The 17,319-nt window shown below is 38.8% G+C and overlaps 1 pseudogene; it reads right to left on the bottom strand.

The window, feature by feature from the left end:
- Positions 1-111: 111 nt before the first annotated feature.
- LOC119983427 lies at positions 112-1,680 on the bottom strand (annotated as a pseudogene).
- Between the last annotated feature and the right edge of the window lie 15,639 nt (positions 1,681-17,319).

Raw genomic sequence — 17,319 nt, 5'->3', positions numbered from 1 at the left:
AAGGTATACTGTTTCTGCAATATTATATATGCTTCATAGCCCAGAAAAGCCAACAAAAGAAAAGAGTAAAACAAGGAAGAAAAGAAAACTATTCTATGTAACTAATTTTCTCTAGGAGACTGAATACCTCCTGTTTCTGGATGGAGTAGATTTAGCTTCATCTAAGTTGGTGGCTGATCCAAGGCTCTCTAAAGAATCTGAGCTGCTATTTTCACTATGTCCACCTTTGCTTGAAAAGAGCTTGGTGAGGATCTTCTTGGACTTGAGCAACCCTTTCATCTTACCAATGGCAGCTCTGTCTACTCCATTTTTACTCTCCATTTCTCTCGATTGTTGCCATTCCAGTGCTCAACCGCGACGAAGCTAGCTCCCTCTTTAGGGCTCTGAGCTCCTCAGCTGTCGCAGCCGGGTCCAGCTCTTCTTCTGGGTTAGTTGTTGCTGACCTTGAGCTCCCACGAAAATCGTAGTTTAGATCCCTGATGCTTCTATGTGGATCAGGAGTGCTGCACCCAGATGAAGCAGCCATCCTGACCTGCTCATTGAAGAGTACTTGAACAATACCCGCAATGGTAGTCGTTCATTTTGCACCGCATGCATACATGCATCAACAGATAGTTTCTTTCAGTCCATCAGCTTGCAGATCCTTTTTCTTTCGCTCTTGCTGATTCCTGGGTGTTCCTGCATCGAATCACAATAAAGAGTAAGCAGCAGCTTATATAAGTTTCCTATGCCGAAATCTTCCACTATAGTGAATCTAAATGTCTCGGGAATACATTAGCAGCATCTGAGTACACAACAAAATGCAAACCACATTTTTCCTTTTACGTCAAAGAACACAATGACCTGAATCGATGGCATGAATTTAGATGTTAATACCTTTAGATATATGTCAATAGCACAATAAAGCCCGTCATGAGCAGGCCGGGGTATTCCAGACACCATATTGGCAAGCTCCACAAACTTTGACAGGGGTAGATTGTGATCCTTTGCAATTTCTGCAAGGTACGCATCTGTCAGTTTTTCCACCATTAGCTTTGAAGCATCTGATAAAATGCCCGGTCTTCTCAACTCCAGAACCTCTTGGGCCTCTTCTGGCGAATCAATGTCATTACTCCAATCTTGCATCAGAAATTCTTCTACGATATTCTTTATAGTGTCAACATCAAGCACAGTTCCCCCTTCTGCTGTTAGTATCAAAAGATCATTTATGGATGCACCCTCTAGTTGCTGTCCTATTCTCCGTATTAGCTGTCCCTTAACCATATCTCCCGAGTCCATGCATAGAGCTGCTTTCATTAACTAAAGCAAAAAGCTAGTAGATACACAGCCTTTATCTGCAGGCAACAGCCACACAATAGTATCTACAATTGGTCGATACTTATGCGCCTCTCCATTCTGAATCATTCCCTTGTTTAAACCAGGCAACTTCATGTAGGCATAAGCTGCTTTCAAGGCTTCTCCAATGACCTCGTTGGGAACTGCTGCACTGGTGTTAGTGTTCACGATTACACGCTTGTACAAATCAATTTGAAGCTCACATAAATCTCCAGCCCACCAGTCTTTGGGTACTGATCGGTGTCTGAGATCATTCAGAATTGAAACATCCACATTTTCTTCTTCCTGGAAGAGCAAAGGTAAGAAAGGGAAGGCTACGGTTGTTGAGTCGTCGGTCGCTGCCATCGAGGAGGGGCAGCAAGACGTTGTTGCTGTTGTCGATATATGTCGATCGTTCTCCCACTCCCGAGCAACGATCTGACGACATTAGCCATGGCGTGATCACAGATTTCTATGGATCCAAGATCTATTAGGTAATTCTTGGTCGTGCAATGACACGTGTTCTATTTCTTGTGCTCACTTTCAATTTGTTGTTTTAAGGTTTTGTTATGCAGGCCTTCGAGTTTACTGTTGTCCTTCGACGAGAAATGCATCGTGTATTGTGACTAACGTCAAGCAGTACAAGGCCACTATTCGTGATCTCCGTTCGGACAAGGACAAGCTGAAGATTGCCGAGTCACAGGCATTGTCAAACGCCAAAGAAGCTATGGAAGAGAATGGGAGGTTGAGACAAATAATAAATATATTAATAAAAGGAAAAATAACAAATGAATAAATATATGAGATATTAATATTATGGGAAAATAAAATTAAAAAAGATTAGAGACAAATAAGATGTGGTCTTAGTTTATCAAAAAAAAAAAGATGTGGTCTTATCTCTTTAATACTATTTTAATTAAGGAAAAAAATTTTAAAAAAAAAGTGAAGTGAAAATGGGGATGAAAAAAAGGTGCTCGAGAGGGAAATACAGAGAATCAAAGATGGTTTTATTGAGTGGTGAAAAAAAATCCGGTTTCGGGTTGGATAAGAGCACGTGCTTAAGAAATATTTATATGTTCGGACTCTAATTCGGATTGGATTTTGGATGTACTTAATTGATTAAATTCTGATTGGTTTAAATCCGAACAACTAAATCGGATAATATTTAATTCGGGTTAGGATCCGGATGAGATTTCTGTGTTTGGACATTAACCCTATTTTAAATCGAACAAAAATTTGTGTTTCCAGATTTCAAACATATAACTTTTGTCCAAACTTGGTTTAATTCGGGTTGGACAAATTCGATAATCCAAACTGGACAGAGTTTTACCACCACTAATTTTATTATTATTTTATGTTTACAGGTGGTTGAATTTTTAAGATCCTCTCCAGATATCAATGCAGCCATCAAAATGACAATATGTACGGTAAATCTTGTATTTTAGCTACTTGAGTCTGTCTTATAGACTCCAATGTGAACACTATTACACAATATTTCTAATCTTCAACCTTTCAAGTAAGCACTAAACCAGTAAATCAGCGCAATAACTCACAAACCAAAATATTTTGTACAAACAAACAATTTCCAAATGAGACACATTTTTTTTTAATGTTTTGTAATTAGTCATTGTAACTCATATTGTTATGTATATATAGATTTTATGAAAATCCCTATTTTTTAAATTCTAAACCATTATAAGGGTTTATTCCGTGTTGAGTATTTGAAACTTAACATATCCGTTTGGTAGACAATTTTGAAAGTTACATATATGCTGGTAGTATATAATCTGATTTAAATTATAGTATATGTGTTGTTTGAAATGTTGAGATTGTTTGGTTCAATTTATGCTAGTATCATATATGTTGTTTAAAATATTGCGACAAATTACCTACGGTGGTAATATGCATTTTACCTTAATAAAATCAATTAAATCTCTAATTGTTTCACAATTCAAGTAATTCTTGCATAGTCTTAAGTCTTACATATTTATATTACAAAATATATTATATATTTAAAATAAAACAAAAATAATTTCTTATTTAATAATTTAATTATTTTCACACCTATCAAATTTATTTATTTATTTATTTAATGATAATATTATGATTAATAATAGTTCAAAAGTATTAATTAAAAATGATTTACTGAATTATTGAAAGTATTAATAAAAAAATAGACGAGGGTATTTCATGTAAATCAATGAAAAGAAGTATAATTTTTTGGTAAAACATGGTACAAGTATTTAAAATGGCCCTCAAATTGTTATTTTATGCTACTTCTTACTTTATGCTACTTGCTACTCTATGTGACTTTAGGTGTTTGGTGACAAGGTAGCATATATGTTACTTCACACACTAAACACACCCATAATGTGTGTGTTTGCTTAGAGTGATTATATTGATTTTCAACTCCAACTGTTAAGCTGTGAAAAAAAATTTGAGCTTAAAACTGTGAAATAAGCTGTAATGTGTTTGGTAAAGAGGTTAACTGTTGTCAGCGGTTAAGTTGTGTAAAATATATTTTGTTTGTATTTTTTTAATTTCATTTATTTCATTTGAAATATAAATATTAATTATTATATCTATTTCATTTTAATAAATTAATTACTTTATAATTATTAACAAATAATTCTATTAATCTATTTAATATAAATAATATGTATAATATACAATATATAATATTTAAATATATAAATATATTTAATATATTTTATTGAAAGTGATTGGAAAATTGGAAACTCAAAATTTGGGAGAATTATAGGAAGCCTAAAATATGTAATTATCTCTTTTTCTTATAAAAAATCTTAACATACTTTTAATGACTTTTTTTTCTCATCTTTTTCCAAATCTCTCAATCCAAACACATTTTCTTTTAATACAAGAGATGAGGATGGAGAGGATCGAACTTGAAACCTTTATGAGATACCACATACATGAGTGTAATATGAGGTACTCTGGATTCTCAAAACGCACTCGTAATAATAAAGGTCGCTGATTCATTAATAGTTCTTTAGGCACTAAATCGAAATTAGTTTTGATGCAAGTCACTGGACCTACTTTTCCGCTTAATGGGTTGTTGAAGTCAGGTTGACTACTGAATATGAAGAGATTAAGCCCATGAAAAATTCATAAATGCTAAAGCTTAAAAAAATAGCTTGTTGGGCTGAACTCGGCCCAATCTAATGGAGTGTGTAGTAGCCCATTTTGATCCGAACCGAGTAGCAACCATATGAGTAGAAGCGTTAGTACTCATAATAGTGCTTAGTTGGAAATCTCAGGGTCACATGGGGGATGCATACGAATAGATCCCCATCTTAGCAGTCATAGAAGTGATAACTCAAGTACGCATGTTTAGATCGATAATGTTGAACCGAGACACATGGCGGATTTAAAATCATAAGTCTTTATTGATTTCAAATAAGGTTACAGGAGAATTCAAAAGAAAAACACAAAGGTCTCCTCTAAAAATCTAATCACCAAGAAGTCCACGACTCACGGAATTTTTTATGCAAATTGATTGCAGAGAAGTCCTTGTCTGATTGAGTTTTCGCCTTCTGGACTAGAGGGTATCCTAGCAGAGACGAGGAGGATGGATCCCCTAGCACAATAGCCCCCAATAGAACCTTAGCACTCTCTCTCTAGAATAAATTTCCTCCTCAAAATTGAAGGAAGAAATATGAGACACAATGACATCAGGCTCCACTGTGAGGTTCAAGCATCCACCGTGGGTTAGAAGCACTGGATTGACGTACATGGGAGGGATTAGAAGAACTGAATTGACGTCTATGTGAATACGCCAGGTCCCCAGTGGCACCACATGGCTGGAACTTATTCCTTTAGTAATTTCTCTTCTCCATCATCTCTGACGAAATCCTCTGCAAGAGAATAAGGATTCTCTCCCACCGTTCGATCCTTCTCCTCATTTTGATTGACTTAAGTGACCTAACTATGGTCCTCTCCAGTGGCGGACCTAGGAATTAGGAATTAGAAGCACTGAGAGCACAAAAGTTATACGGGGGTTTGGGGGCAGCACCCCCGAACATATTTTTGGGGTTGTTTGTGTAATGGATTTAGATTCAACAAAAGTCACATTCACAAACGTAATTAAACAAAATTCAGTGATACGACTACGAACTCCAAATGAGACGAACACCACCATTTACCAAAGCAGTGATCACTGTACTTGTCAGTGGACGAGAGATGGGGAGAGAATGAGAGATTGAGGGGTTGAGTCAAATTTGGGTCAGGGCACACATAAGAGCTAAAGAACACACTGATGGGTGAGGGCTTAGGAGGATTGGGCTAAGTGAGTAGGGTGAGCTTTAGTAAACTGGGGGTCTTTTTGACTGGGGGCTTATGGACAAATTGTTATTAACCTATGCTATAGTTAGTGGTATTTTTTTTTGGCCACTGGGGGACCTGTGCCCCATTGGCCCAGGCATAGGTTCGCCTCTGCAACTCTCTTTTTATAGACCTGTTAACATTAATTTGAATTCATATAAATATATTTGACTCCTAATATGCCATCCTGGATTTAACTTCGATATTATGACAAATAAATAATAGACACCCCAAACTATAATATTCCAATAAGCAGTACGGTAGCATTACATATCCCAACAAAAAATGTCCCAAAAATATCATAATCTATGTGGTAATGACACATCACTATGTGACATGAAAAGTTTATTTTTTGGGATAAAAATACCCTTCTTTATTGGTCTAATTTCTTTTCCTGCAAAGATGCTGACATCATCAATGACATTATTGATTTTTACTTTTTCTTTTTTTAAATGAAAATTCAAAACTATTTATCTCTTAAAATACATGTTAGATTTAAATTTTTTTTATAAATTCAGAATCAACATGTAATCCTCTTTAAAACAAGATCCATTGTCGATATGTTTTATCGAGCCATTCTTAATTACATTGTTTTTGACAAGAATGTAATAACAATTTGGAACACTAAAAAACAATGTAATATTAAAAAAGTGGAATTACAATGTTATTCAAAAATAATGAAAATTATTAAAACATTGAAATTAGTCCTAAAATGAAAATTTTGGACTAAATTGACATTCCAAAGAATCATAAATAATTGTTTCTATATTCTTATTGAAATTACATTGTTTTTAAAAACATTGTAATGAAATGAAAGACATGAGAAATCTCATTGTTTTTTTTAGTATTAAAATTTAATAGTTTAACATATAATATATTGACAAACAACTAGAATTAACCAATTTTAATACATAATACATTGTGTCATGTATTTTTATTGTAATTACATTGTTTTCTAAAAGATAATGTATTAATTATCTTGAACATAGAAAGACAATGTAATACGACCTACAGTACAAAAAAAACAATGTAACAATGATTTGGATTTTATGTATATCTAATTATCTATAAAAAAATTAAAAAAGCAAAAAAAGTCGTGACCCAACTCACTCTATATTCGGGAGACATCTTCATTGCCTCCATCTACTTTGTATTGGATTCCTTCTCATAGTTTATCTCCTTACACACATTTTCTCTCATACAAATACTTCACAGAGCTTTCTAATATCACCTTCAATTTCACCAAATTAGTTTTAAGGAAAAAAAAAGAATTCAGATTTCCTCATCCTCCAAACAATGTGTCAGGGATTGAAAAATAAGAAAAATTAGGAGTTATGTACTTGGAGCAAAAAAGGTGTGGAAGCTCCCGAGTGGAGATGGAGTATCACATTCGGATGCTGTCGAAGAAAACAACATTATAGTTGATGGCGAAGAGGCTCTTTGATTTGGAGGTGTGGATCTGATTCTGGCCTAAAATCAAATCAGTAGGAAATGTGTATATAGAGATAAAAGGGCAAATTAGTCATAAAAAGGAGAGAGAAAATTCTTTTAAAAAATCATGTCATGTTGGCATGTTGACTCATCCTGACACCTAGATTGGGAAAGTGCTGGGCCACTTTATTGCTGGGATATATATAGTTTTCGTAAGCAGTAAGCCATTGCCTCTTACTATGTATGTATATATCTATATATATATATGTGTATGTATATGAGATGAGACATGATGAAAAGACATGACATGACAAGACAAATAGTGACAACCTAGGGGGAGGGGGTTTAAAATAGGGGGGGTTTGTTTATCAATTTCCTGTGGAGAATTCTTGTTTTGATTAGGTAAGGATTTGAGCTACAAGGTTTTGCCCCCAATAATTATAACCCTTTTCTACTTTGAAATGAAAACAATAAAATTCTATCTTCACTTCCGCAAAAGTCAAGAAATTTTGTAGTAAATATGGGATTTTGAGACCACAAGGATCCATAAATCTTCATTAAATTGGTATTCACGAAATACAAGAGGTAATACATACAAGTTTGTTTATGAACAATTCAACTCCATCTAGATACATTGACTGCTTATAATTAGACAATTCTCACATATATATATATATATATATATATATATATATATATATATATATCTTACATTTTTTGGTTGACTTTCTGATTAATTATTGGATTTGACTGCATAAGGAGATCAATTATATTCAAAGAAGAAAATTGAAGTAAATATATCATTATTCAAAGGGCTTAATAATTAAGGTATTCAACATAACTGAGAAGTATCCCAACAAATTAATTGAACCTGGACAAAGAAAATGTGAGTCACTACGAGACTTCACTTCTCATTGTTTTAATATCTATATAAATATAGAGGAATGTGAAGAGAAGATCACAATTGTTACTTTTTGTCTAGTGCTCCCAAAAGACTATAAACTGGGGAGAGCCTAACCATCCAGCCACCAAGGAAATGACGAATGACCTTCAATACACTCAATCTAAAAAAAATAATATCACCAATTTATTTTTCTTACTTTAGAGAGTTGTTAAGTTTGGCAGCGGGCAAGTTTGTCCAAATTTTCTCATTTTCTCCACTGTGAATTATCAAGTAACTTGTAGACTATTTATATTAGACCTACTCTAAATTTCCTAAATGGATCACACACTTAATTGGTTGTCTTAAATTAGTAGACCCAACAAGCACCTTCCTAAAATAATCATTACACATATTCTAAGTAGAATACTTACAAATAGAATTGTTGATAAATTTGGCTAATTAGGGTTAGGTTGGAGGATTATGGATTTTGGCAAAAATGAAAGACAATTTTGATGTGAAGTCTTTGAGGAATATTACGACAAGACATGTGGCATAATTCTATTAATTTTTCTCGATGGCTTATCAGGTTCTTATTAACAGCTTTATAATATCAGGGGGAGACGATCTATTTTCCTCGGAGACCAAAAGCAATACGGCAACCGTACGATATGAGTTAGGTGACTGGGGAAGAGGGTCCCAGGCACGAAACAACCATGAGGAGGCTAGGGATGACGCTCACCAGAATCTTGGCGTCAACCCGACTCAAGTCGATCAGGTCTCAAAGGGAATGCTCCCAACCGAGGACAAGGTTGAGGCAGAATTCCGTCGCACCACTGAGTATTTAAAGTCCTTGAGACAAGGGCTCATTAAGGTCAGGCGTAAAGGTTAGCGCCCCCACGAGAGAAGAGCTGACTCCCGTTCTAGGTGAGAGCACTCACCACTCTGACATTCGTACACTAGAAGGGAATACGAAAGGCAGAGCCATAAAGAATGTCGAGGAGGAGGGAAGAGTATGGGGATGATCGACACTCTCATCATACTGACAGTAGACCCCGGGAGATCAAGCACCCCGATGAGAGGCCGGTCAAGTACAGTGACGAGCTAGATGTGATGAAGAAGGACCTCATCTATGGTGCCCAGCAGAGAGCAATGAAGGCTCTCGATGAAATGACAACTTCCCCTTTTACAAGGGAGATCAGAAAAAGAGAGGTCCCTAGAAAGCTCGTCATGTCGACATTTGAACAGTTCAATGGCCGAACTGATCCAGTCACCCACTTGGACCAGTTTACGCGAAAAATAATCTTGTGGGAAGGAGATGAGCCAATTTTGTGCAAGGTCTTCCCATCTTCTTTGGGAACGATGGCATCGCGGTGGATTCACCAACTACCCCCAAACTCGATTTCGTCGTGGCGTGAGGTGGCCAAACTATTCATCAACCGTTTTATTGTTGGAAGTCGAGAACCAAATACCCATAGTACCTTACTTACCATGAAGCTGAACGGTCGAGAGGAGATCTCTGACTATTTATCTAGGTACTTAGACGTGTGTGCGGAGGTTGAAGGATGTGATGAGCGGACGACTGCCACATTTTTTAAAATTGGGCTACCAGACGGCTGTAAGCTCAAGGAGTCGTTAACCTTATATGAGCCTAACACCATAGCTACCCCATAGGACAGGGTCAGGAGATATGCAAAAGTTGAAGTTCCAAAGGCTAAACAGATGTCCTCTCTAAGAAGGGAGGAAAAGGGTACCCAAAATAGTCGATTTGTACAAGATGACAAAAAATCCTCAAGCCGAGCCAACACAGTAAGTCAGGGAAGAGTTCTGGCAATGTTGTTGAATTCAACATGTCAATCCATAAGCTATTCTACGAGATCAGGGATAAACAGTTTATAGTTCGTCCTCCGAAAATGTCAGGGGACCCAGATCGAAGGGATAAAAAGAGGTACTGTGCATAGGAATGTCAGGCACATGACAGGAGAGTGTAACAATTTACGTGAACATCTAAAGGAGCTAGTCAGACAAGGGAAGCTAGCAAAGTATTTGAAGAACAAGACAAAAGACAACAATAAGACTCGAAATAATGCCGGGAGATCTGTTGTAGGCAGGGGGCAAGATGATAATGATGAACCAAAGGGCACAATTAATGTGATTACGTTGGAAAGGTAGGGACACGTGGTCTCTGTGAATAACATGATTGCTCAAACGAAGATGGTAGAGGGCCAAGAAGCAAAGAAAAGAAGAAGAACCGGAGTAGACATTACCTTTTCAGACAAGGACTTAGCCGGGTTGGACCCAGCACATAATGATGCTCTTAAGATAACTATAAGGGCATGTGGTTATGATGTTAAGCGAGTTCTTATTGATCAAGGAAGTGCCGTCAATATCATATACTACCCGATGTTTGAGAAGTTGGGACTGAGACAGGTCGATCTCGTTCCAGAAATGACATGCTTGGTTGGATTTAATGGTAGCCAAGTTTATCCTTTGGGAACAATTCGAGCAAGGGTTCATAATGCCATTCTAGGAGACCTTGGCTTCATGCCATGGAAGCCGACCATCAACTTATCACCAGACTCTCCAATTTCCTTACAACAGCAGCGATATATATGATGTGAAGGGAGATCGGCAAGAGCAGAATAGTGAGGTAGCTAGTGCCCAAAAAAGAGACTCATCAAATAGGCACTCTTGTAGAAGAGACATTTGTCGAGCATGAGCCGAGAATGGATCTAGAAAATAATTCGTCTGAGCAACTTGAAAAAGTCCAGATTGACGGATCCAATATTGATAAGTATTTTCTCATTGGCAAGAATTTACCAACAATAGAAAAAGAGTCCCTCCTCGGACTGTTAATGAGAAATATCAGAGTCTTTGCTTGGACTCCACAGGAAATGTTGGGAATCGATCTGAAGGTTGCGAGCCACAGATTGAAGATCCGGCCTGACTCAAAGCCGGTCATCCAGAAGGCTAGGAGATTGGCCTTGGCCCATGCCGAAGCCGTGGTAAAGGAAGTGGAGAAATTGACCGAAGTAGGAGCCATACGGGAAGTGGATTACCCAGAGTGGTTGTCAAATATAGTGGTGGTTAAGAAAAAGAATGGAACATGGCGAGTTTGTGTAGACTTCACGGATCTTAACGAGTCTTGTCCAAAAGATCTGTTTTTGTTACCCAAAATTGATCAGTTGCTAGACTCGACGTCTCAGAAAGTCAAAGGATGAGTTTTCTTGATGCCTATGGAGGTTACTACCAAATTCCCATGAATGAAAAGGATGAAGAGAAAACTACGTTTATTACTCCGAGAGGCACTTACTGTTATAAAGTAATGCCTTTCAGACTAAAAAATGCGGGGGCAACCTATCAACGTTTAGTCACGAAGATGTTTGGAGGAATGATTGGGTGCACAATCGAAGTTTATATCGATGACATGGTCGTCAGAACAGCTAGAGAGGACGACCATCTCTCAGATCTCCAATCTGTATTGGATGTCCTGGAAGAATACAAACTTAAGCTTAATGCTTCAAAGTGTGCTTTTGGTGCTAGTTTCAGAAAGTTCCTTGGACACCTAGTGGCCTGAAGGGGAATCGAAGCCGATCTAGACCAAATCGCGGCCATCAGAAACTTGAGGAGCCCAAACTCAGTTAAAGAAGTGCAAAAGTTAACCGGAATGACAGCTGCCTTTAATAGATTCATTAACAAATCTTCTGACAGATGTCATCATTTTTTCAAAAGTCTGCGGGGTGCAAAACACTTCTAGATGCATAGACGAGGTATACACCATTAGAGAAGTTGTTGTACTGTTTGGTGATAGCTTCTAGGAAACTCAATCATTATTTCTATGATCACTCCATCGAAGTTGCTACTGCCTACCCTTTCAGAAGAATCTTGAGTCGGGTCGACCTCTCTGGAAGAATTGCTAAATAGGCAGTAGAGCTCAGGCAACATGATATTCATTTTGTCCCTAGAACGGCTATCAAGGGCCAAGTCGTAGTCGACTTCATAGCATAATTTTCCAGTCCGCCAAAACTGCCAGTTAAGGAGGTTTGGATATTGGAGACTAATCCTAGAAGTACTTGGAAAATTATGGTTGATGGCTCATCAACCAGAAAGGGGAGCGGAGCTGGGATAGTTCCAACCTCCCCGGAAGGCCTCACCATTGAGTAGGCTATCAGGCTGGGGTTCGACGTAACCAATAATAAGTCTGAGTATGAAGCGCTATTATGTGGGTTACGTAGTGCACCCAAGTTGGGGGTGAAGAGAGTAAAGATTTCTTCAGACTCCCAGCTGATAGTCAGTCAGCTCACTAGGGAATATGCAGTAAAGACTAAGGCGTTGATTGCCTACCTGATCGAAGCAAAGAAACTGATTGAGAAGCTAGAAGACTTTGAAATTCAACAAATCCCAAGAGGGCAAAATAGTCACACAGATGCCTTGGTAATCTTAGCCTCAGCCGATCAGGACAAAGTAAGAAGAACTATCATAATCGATATACAGGAGAAACCGAGTGTACCAGCTAAGCAAGTCAAGGTGTCTCAAGCTGAGCTCTGCCCAAGCTGAATGGATCCCCTTATTTATTTTTTGAAAGATGGTTCCCTTCCGGAAGACAAAAAAGAAGCTAGGAAGATCACCATGAAGTCATCACATTTTTCGTTGTCTCCTAAAGAGAAATTATACAGGAGATCGTTTACTATCCCGTATTTGCTCTGTGTCTATCAAGAGAAGAAAGTTCAGTTCTTGTATGAAATCCATGAGGGAAGCTATGGGTCCCATACTGGGGGCAGGTCGATGGCTGAGCGGGCTATCTCACAGGGGTATTGGTGGTCGCAGATGCATGAAGACTCAAAAGCATATGTTAGAAGGTCTGAGAAGTGTCAGAAGTTCTCAAACATACCTCGACAGCCGACAACAGAGCTAAGCCCCCTGACAAGTCCATGGCCATTCTCCCAATTGGGTCTCGACTTAGCAGGCTCGCTACCCAGAGCGAATGGGGATAGAAGATGGATTATAATAGCTACAGATTATTTTACCAAGTGGATAGAGGCCCAGCCAAAATCATAGATTTTGAGACAAAAAAGTTTCTGTGGGAGTCAATTATCACAAAATTTTTGCAATCCCTATGTTCTGGTGTCAGATAATGGTACTCAGTTTGATAGCAAAGTCTTCAAAGACTTTTGTGATGGTTACGGTATTCGAAACAAGTATTCAACCCCGACGTACCCGCAAGGAAATGGACAGGCTGAGGCATCCAACAAGATAGTTCTTGATGGACTGAAAAAGCGTCTAGATTTTGCCAAATGAAGGTGGGTGGAAGAACTCCCAAGTGTACTATGGACACAACGAACTACCCCTCGGAGGTCGACTGGGCAGACTCCTTTCTTCTTAGCTTATGGGACGGAAGCTGTCATTCCCCTAAAGATCGGCCTACCAACCATCAGGACATTGACACTTGAGCGAGGTGAGAATGAAAATGCCCTGGCTGTCAACCTTGATCTCCTCGAAGATAAAAGAGAGCAAGCGGCGTTGAGATTGGCTTCATACTAACATGAGTTGGCAAAAGTACATGAAAGAAAGGTGAAGGCAAGAAATTTTCATCCAGGAGATCTTGTCCTCAGGAAAGTGTTGGGTAACACCAAGAATCTCTAGGATGAAAAATTGGGAAGGTCCGTACAAGATAGTTTCCATTTGTGGACCTGGAGCGTACAAGATCGAAGATTTTGTAGGCAAGACAGTCTAGAGGCCTAGGAATGCAGCAAACCTTAGGAAATTTTATGCGTAGAGTTTTTCAATTCTTGCTGTAATAAATAGAGGTGCCCATTCGGCGTATCTATACTCTTTTAATTAGACTATCATGAATAAAATTAAAAGTTTAGATCTATAATTGTGCAATCAAAAATTTTTTGATAAAAAACCCAAGGGGTTCCTCACCGAGGTTTGGACAGAACGGCCAAGGCCAACAATCCAAAAAAGTTCACGGGATTTCACAAGTAACTTGGGTTGGATAAAAAAAACCCAAGGGGTTCCTCACCGAGGTTTGGACAGAACGGCCAAGGCCAACAGTCCAAAAAAGTCCATGGGACTTCTCAAGGAACTTGGGTTTGATAAAAAAACCTAAGGAGTTCCTCACCGAGGTTTGGACAGAACGGCCAAGGCCAACAGTCCAAAAAAGTCCATGGGACTTCCCAAGTAACTTGGGTTTGATAAAAAAAACCCAAAGGGTTCCTCACCGAGATTTGGACAGAACAACCAAGACCAACAGTCTAAAAAAGTCGTGGGACTTCCCAAGTAACTTCGTTTGATAAAAAAAAATCAAGGGGTTCCTTACCAAGGTTTGGATAGAACGACCAAAGCCAATAGTCCAAAAAAGTCCTTGATACTTCCCAAGTAACCTGGGTTAAGAAAAAAAAGTTCTGAGTTAGGCCAAGGCTCGAGAAAGGTCAAATAGTAAGCTAAGCCAAGATTCGAGAAAGGCCAAATACTCAGCTAGGCCAAGTCTCGAGAAAGGTCAAATATTCAGCTAGGCCAAGACTCGAGAAAGACCAAATACTTAGCTTTGGTCGAGTCCGTAACAAGGCTAAGTCCTCGAATTGGCCAAAAACTAATGGACAAGACAAAAAAAAACTTTCCCAACAAGCGAGAGGAATTAAAGGAAATTGGAAGTGCACAAGTCTTTATTAAGCAAGAAAAATTAGTACATAAAGTTGGTGCATAAAATCCATACTAATACCCTGAATACATGAAAAGATAAATTGAAATAGCTAAGTTACGAGGTCAACACCGTTATCATGGGCCCGATCAGTCACAACTCGAGAATGAACGTTCTGTGAATCAGGAGTAGAGCTCGACTCCATGCTACCTTCTGTTAGGCTATCCTGGCCGAGCCTCTCTTAGGCCAAGGAATCATCATCAACATCAATACGGATGGTTCTGGAAGGGACTCCAACATCAACCTGGGAAGCCTTAACTGTAGGAATGGGATTGACATCAAGAGGGAAGTAATCCAGTATGTTTTCCTTAGCTCCATCTAAGGCAGGGAACCTGATGCTGTCTTGACGTAAAAAAGGAGAGTCTCTCGGGATACCAATCTCTAATAAGGCCTCAAATCGTCCCATAAGGTAGGTGGTGTTCCCTTGATCTTTCAAAAACTGTGAGTACTCAATAAAAGCATCGTCAGAGGCCTTGTCAGCAGTCGCCTTCTCATGAGATAGAATGGCAGATAATGTCTCATCCAAGCTGGCCTGAAGTTTCCTCTTGTCTTCTTCCAAGCTGGCGATAATGGATTGGGATGCTTCCAACTCAGAAGTCTTAGCAGAGGTTTCAGTTTTGGAAATGGTCAGATATGCCATAAGAGCAGCTATGTCGGTTTTCACACTGTCATAGCTCCTGAGATTCCGTGCATTCTGTTCACACTTAACTTCGTACCTCCTCTGGTTCTTATGAAGACACTAGGCACCTTACGAGACAGAAGTTCTCAGCACTGTAACCATGTCATAAAAAAGAAGAGAAACTAAAAGGAGCAAGAAGAACTTCAAGTTACCTGTATATAATATCGGGATGAGTTCTCCTTGAGGTCAGCCCCGGAGAGAAGTTCCAACCGACTCTGATATGTCGGAAGGGCAGTAGCCGATAGAAGGGTGTGACCAACCCCGGGGTCCCTCATCGAACAATTCTTAGAAACCGGGTGGTCACCGATCCTTGGAGTTAGTATCAAATCATTTATCCCGGGCTGGTTGGGAGAAATTGATTTTTTTCGAGTCTCTTTACCACAGCGCATGGAAAGGTCCTTCCCATGTATGGATAAAGAAGTGAATATTCATCCCTAAGCCTTTTTCTAGAACGAACTGGTGGAGGAAGAGGAAGTGCAACTGATGGAGGTGCCGTAGAAGATGATCCACCGTCTCATCGAGCCTCAGGATTCGGCCTAGTGAAAAGTGAAGTTAAAGGCCTAGTCTTGTCTTCTAATGGCACCGAAGGAAAGTCTGTCAAGGGAGAAAAAAGTAAGAATTAGCCTAAAGGTGAATATTAAAGAGTACAACACTTTATCAAACAACTGAATAACATACTATCGTAATCCAAAGTAAAATCATAATCAGGAAGACCGATATTGCCAGACTCAACATCCAGATTATCTAAGTCCAAGATAGAACCCCCCCAGTTCAATTGAACTAAGTGACTAGGCTGGTTCGTTTGAGGAGTTTGAGACAATATGGATTAGCCCATCCTCAGGATTAAAGGTTTTAAAATATTCTATTATTGCCACCTTAGAAGTCTCTGGAGGACTAGTAGAATCTGGCGATACGGTCGGTCTATAATTGAGTACATATGATGCGGAACGACTAAATGGAGTAATCCCAATAGGTTCGAGATGCCTACAAAGCTCATCAAAGGCCAAGCAGTCTCCTCGAGCCCTAATATCTCAAAAGGTAGGGGTGGGACCTGAAATAAATCCCTTGGTTAGCTTATAAAAATAAATAAATAAATTCACTTACAAAAAATATATACATATAGCTTGAATTGAGAATTAAGTAACTTGGTAAGCCATTGACTCGAGAAACCGCATTCAGACCGCTCTTAACATTAATACCAAATTCCTAGCTGGGTCCTCTGATCAAGAAGAACTCATACTTGCTATGCTTAGCAGTGGAAGGGAGGCAGTGGATGAGGTGTTGGTCTTTGTCCCTCGGAAAGAGATGAAATTTGTCTTGCCATCTGCTACAGCATTTTATAATATACGCTATTTCAAGATCAGTCAGTCTCACACCAAATCCATAAACTCTATTAAGAATATCCATACTATTGACGATTCTAATAAAATTGGAGTTAAGTTGATGAGGAGCACGGCCATAAAGTGATAAAGTTTCCCGAAAGAACTCCGAAAGCGGAAATCGAAGGTCGCCTTCGACTACGGTGACTATGGGAAACTTAACCTATCCAGGAGGAGGATCGTCCTCTGGGCCAATTTTGAGTTCACAATCAGCAGGAAAACCATAACTATTTGTCCATCTACGGAGCTCCACTAAGTTTCCAACAAAACTAGCGTATTTACCCATAGGAGGCGAAACCTAAAAGTCAACCAAAAAAAGTAAAGGGCGAAAAAGTTACAGCGAAAAGTTTGATCCAAGAGGAAATCCAGCAACCAGAAGCTCAAAGAAAATACCAGAAAAAATCCACAAAGATGGTAAAATCAGAATCGAACCTCACAATTTAAAGAGATGTCGCACAAAAATTGGAGCGAGCGGAAGTCCGAATGAAGTCCAGATTAAGTAGGAGCCATGGTCGGATTTTTCGTGCACGGTTGAACCCACGAGGAGTTACACTAGCCGGACTGGAGTTGCGTGGAAGCGCAGTGGATCTGC

The sequence above is a fragment of the Tripterygium wilfordii genome, chromosome 18, assembly GCF_013401445.1.
Source record: "Tripterygium wilfordii isolate XIE 37 chromosome 18, ASM1340144v1, whole genome shotgun sequence".
Lineage (NCBI taxonomy): Eukaryota > Viridiplantae > Streptophyta > Magnoliopsida > Celastrales > Celastraceae > Tripterygium > Tripterygium wilfordii.
The sequence above is the reverse complement of the archived record's forward strand: the minus strand, read 5'-3'. Positions and strand labels throughout refer to the sequence as shown.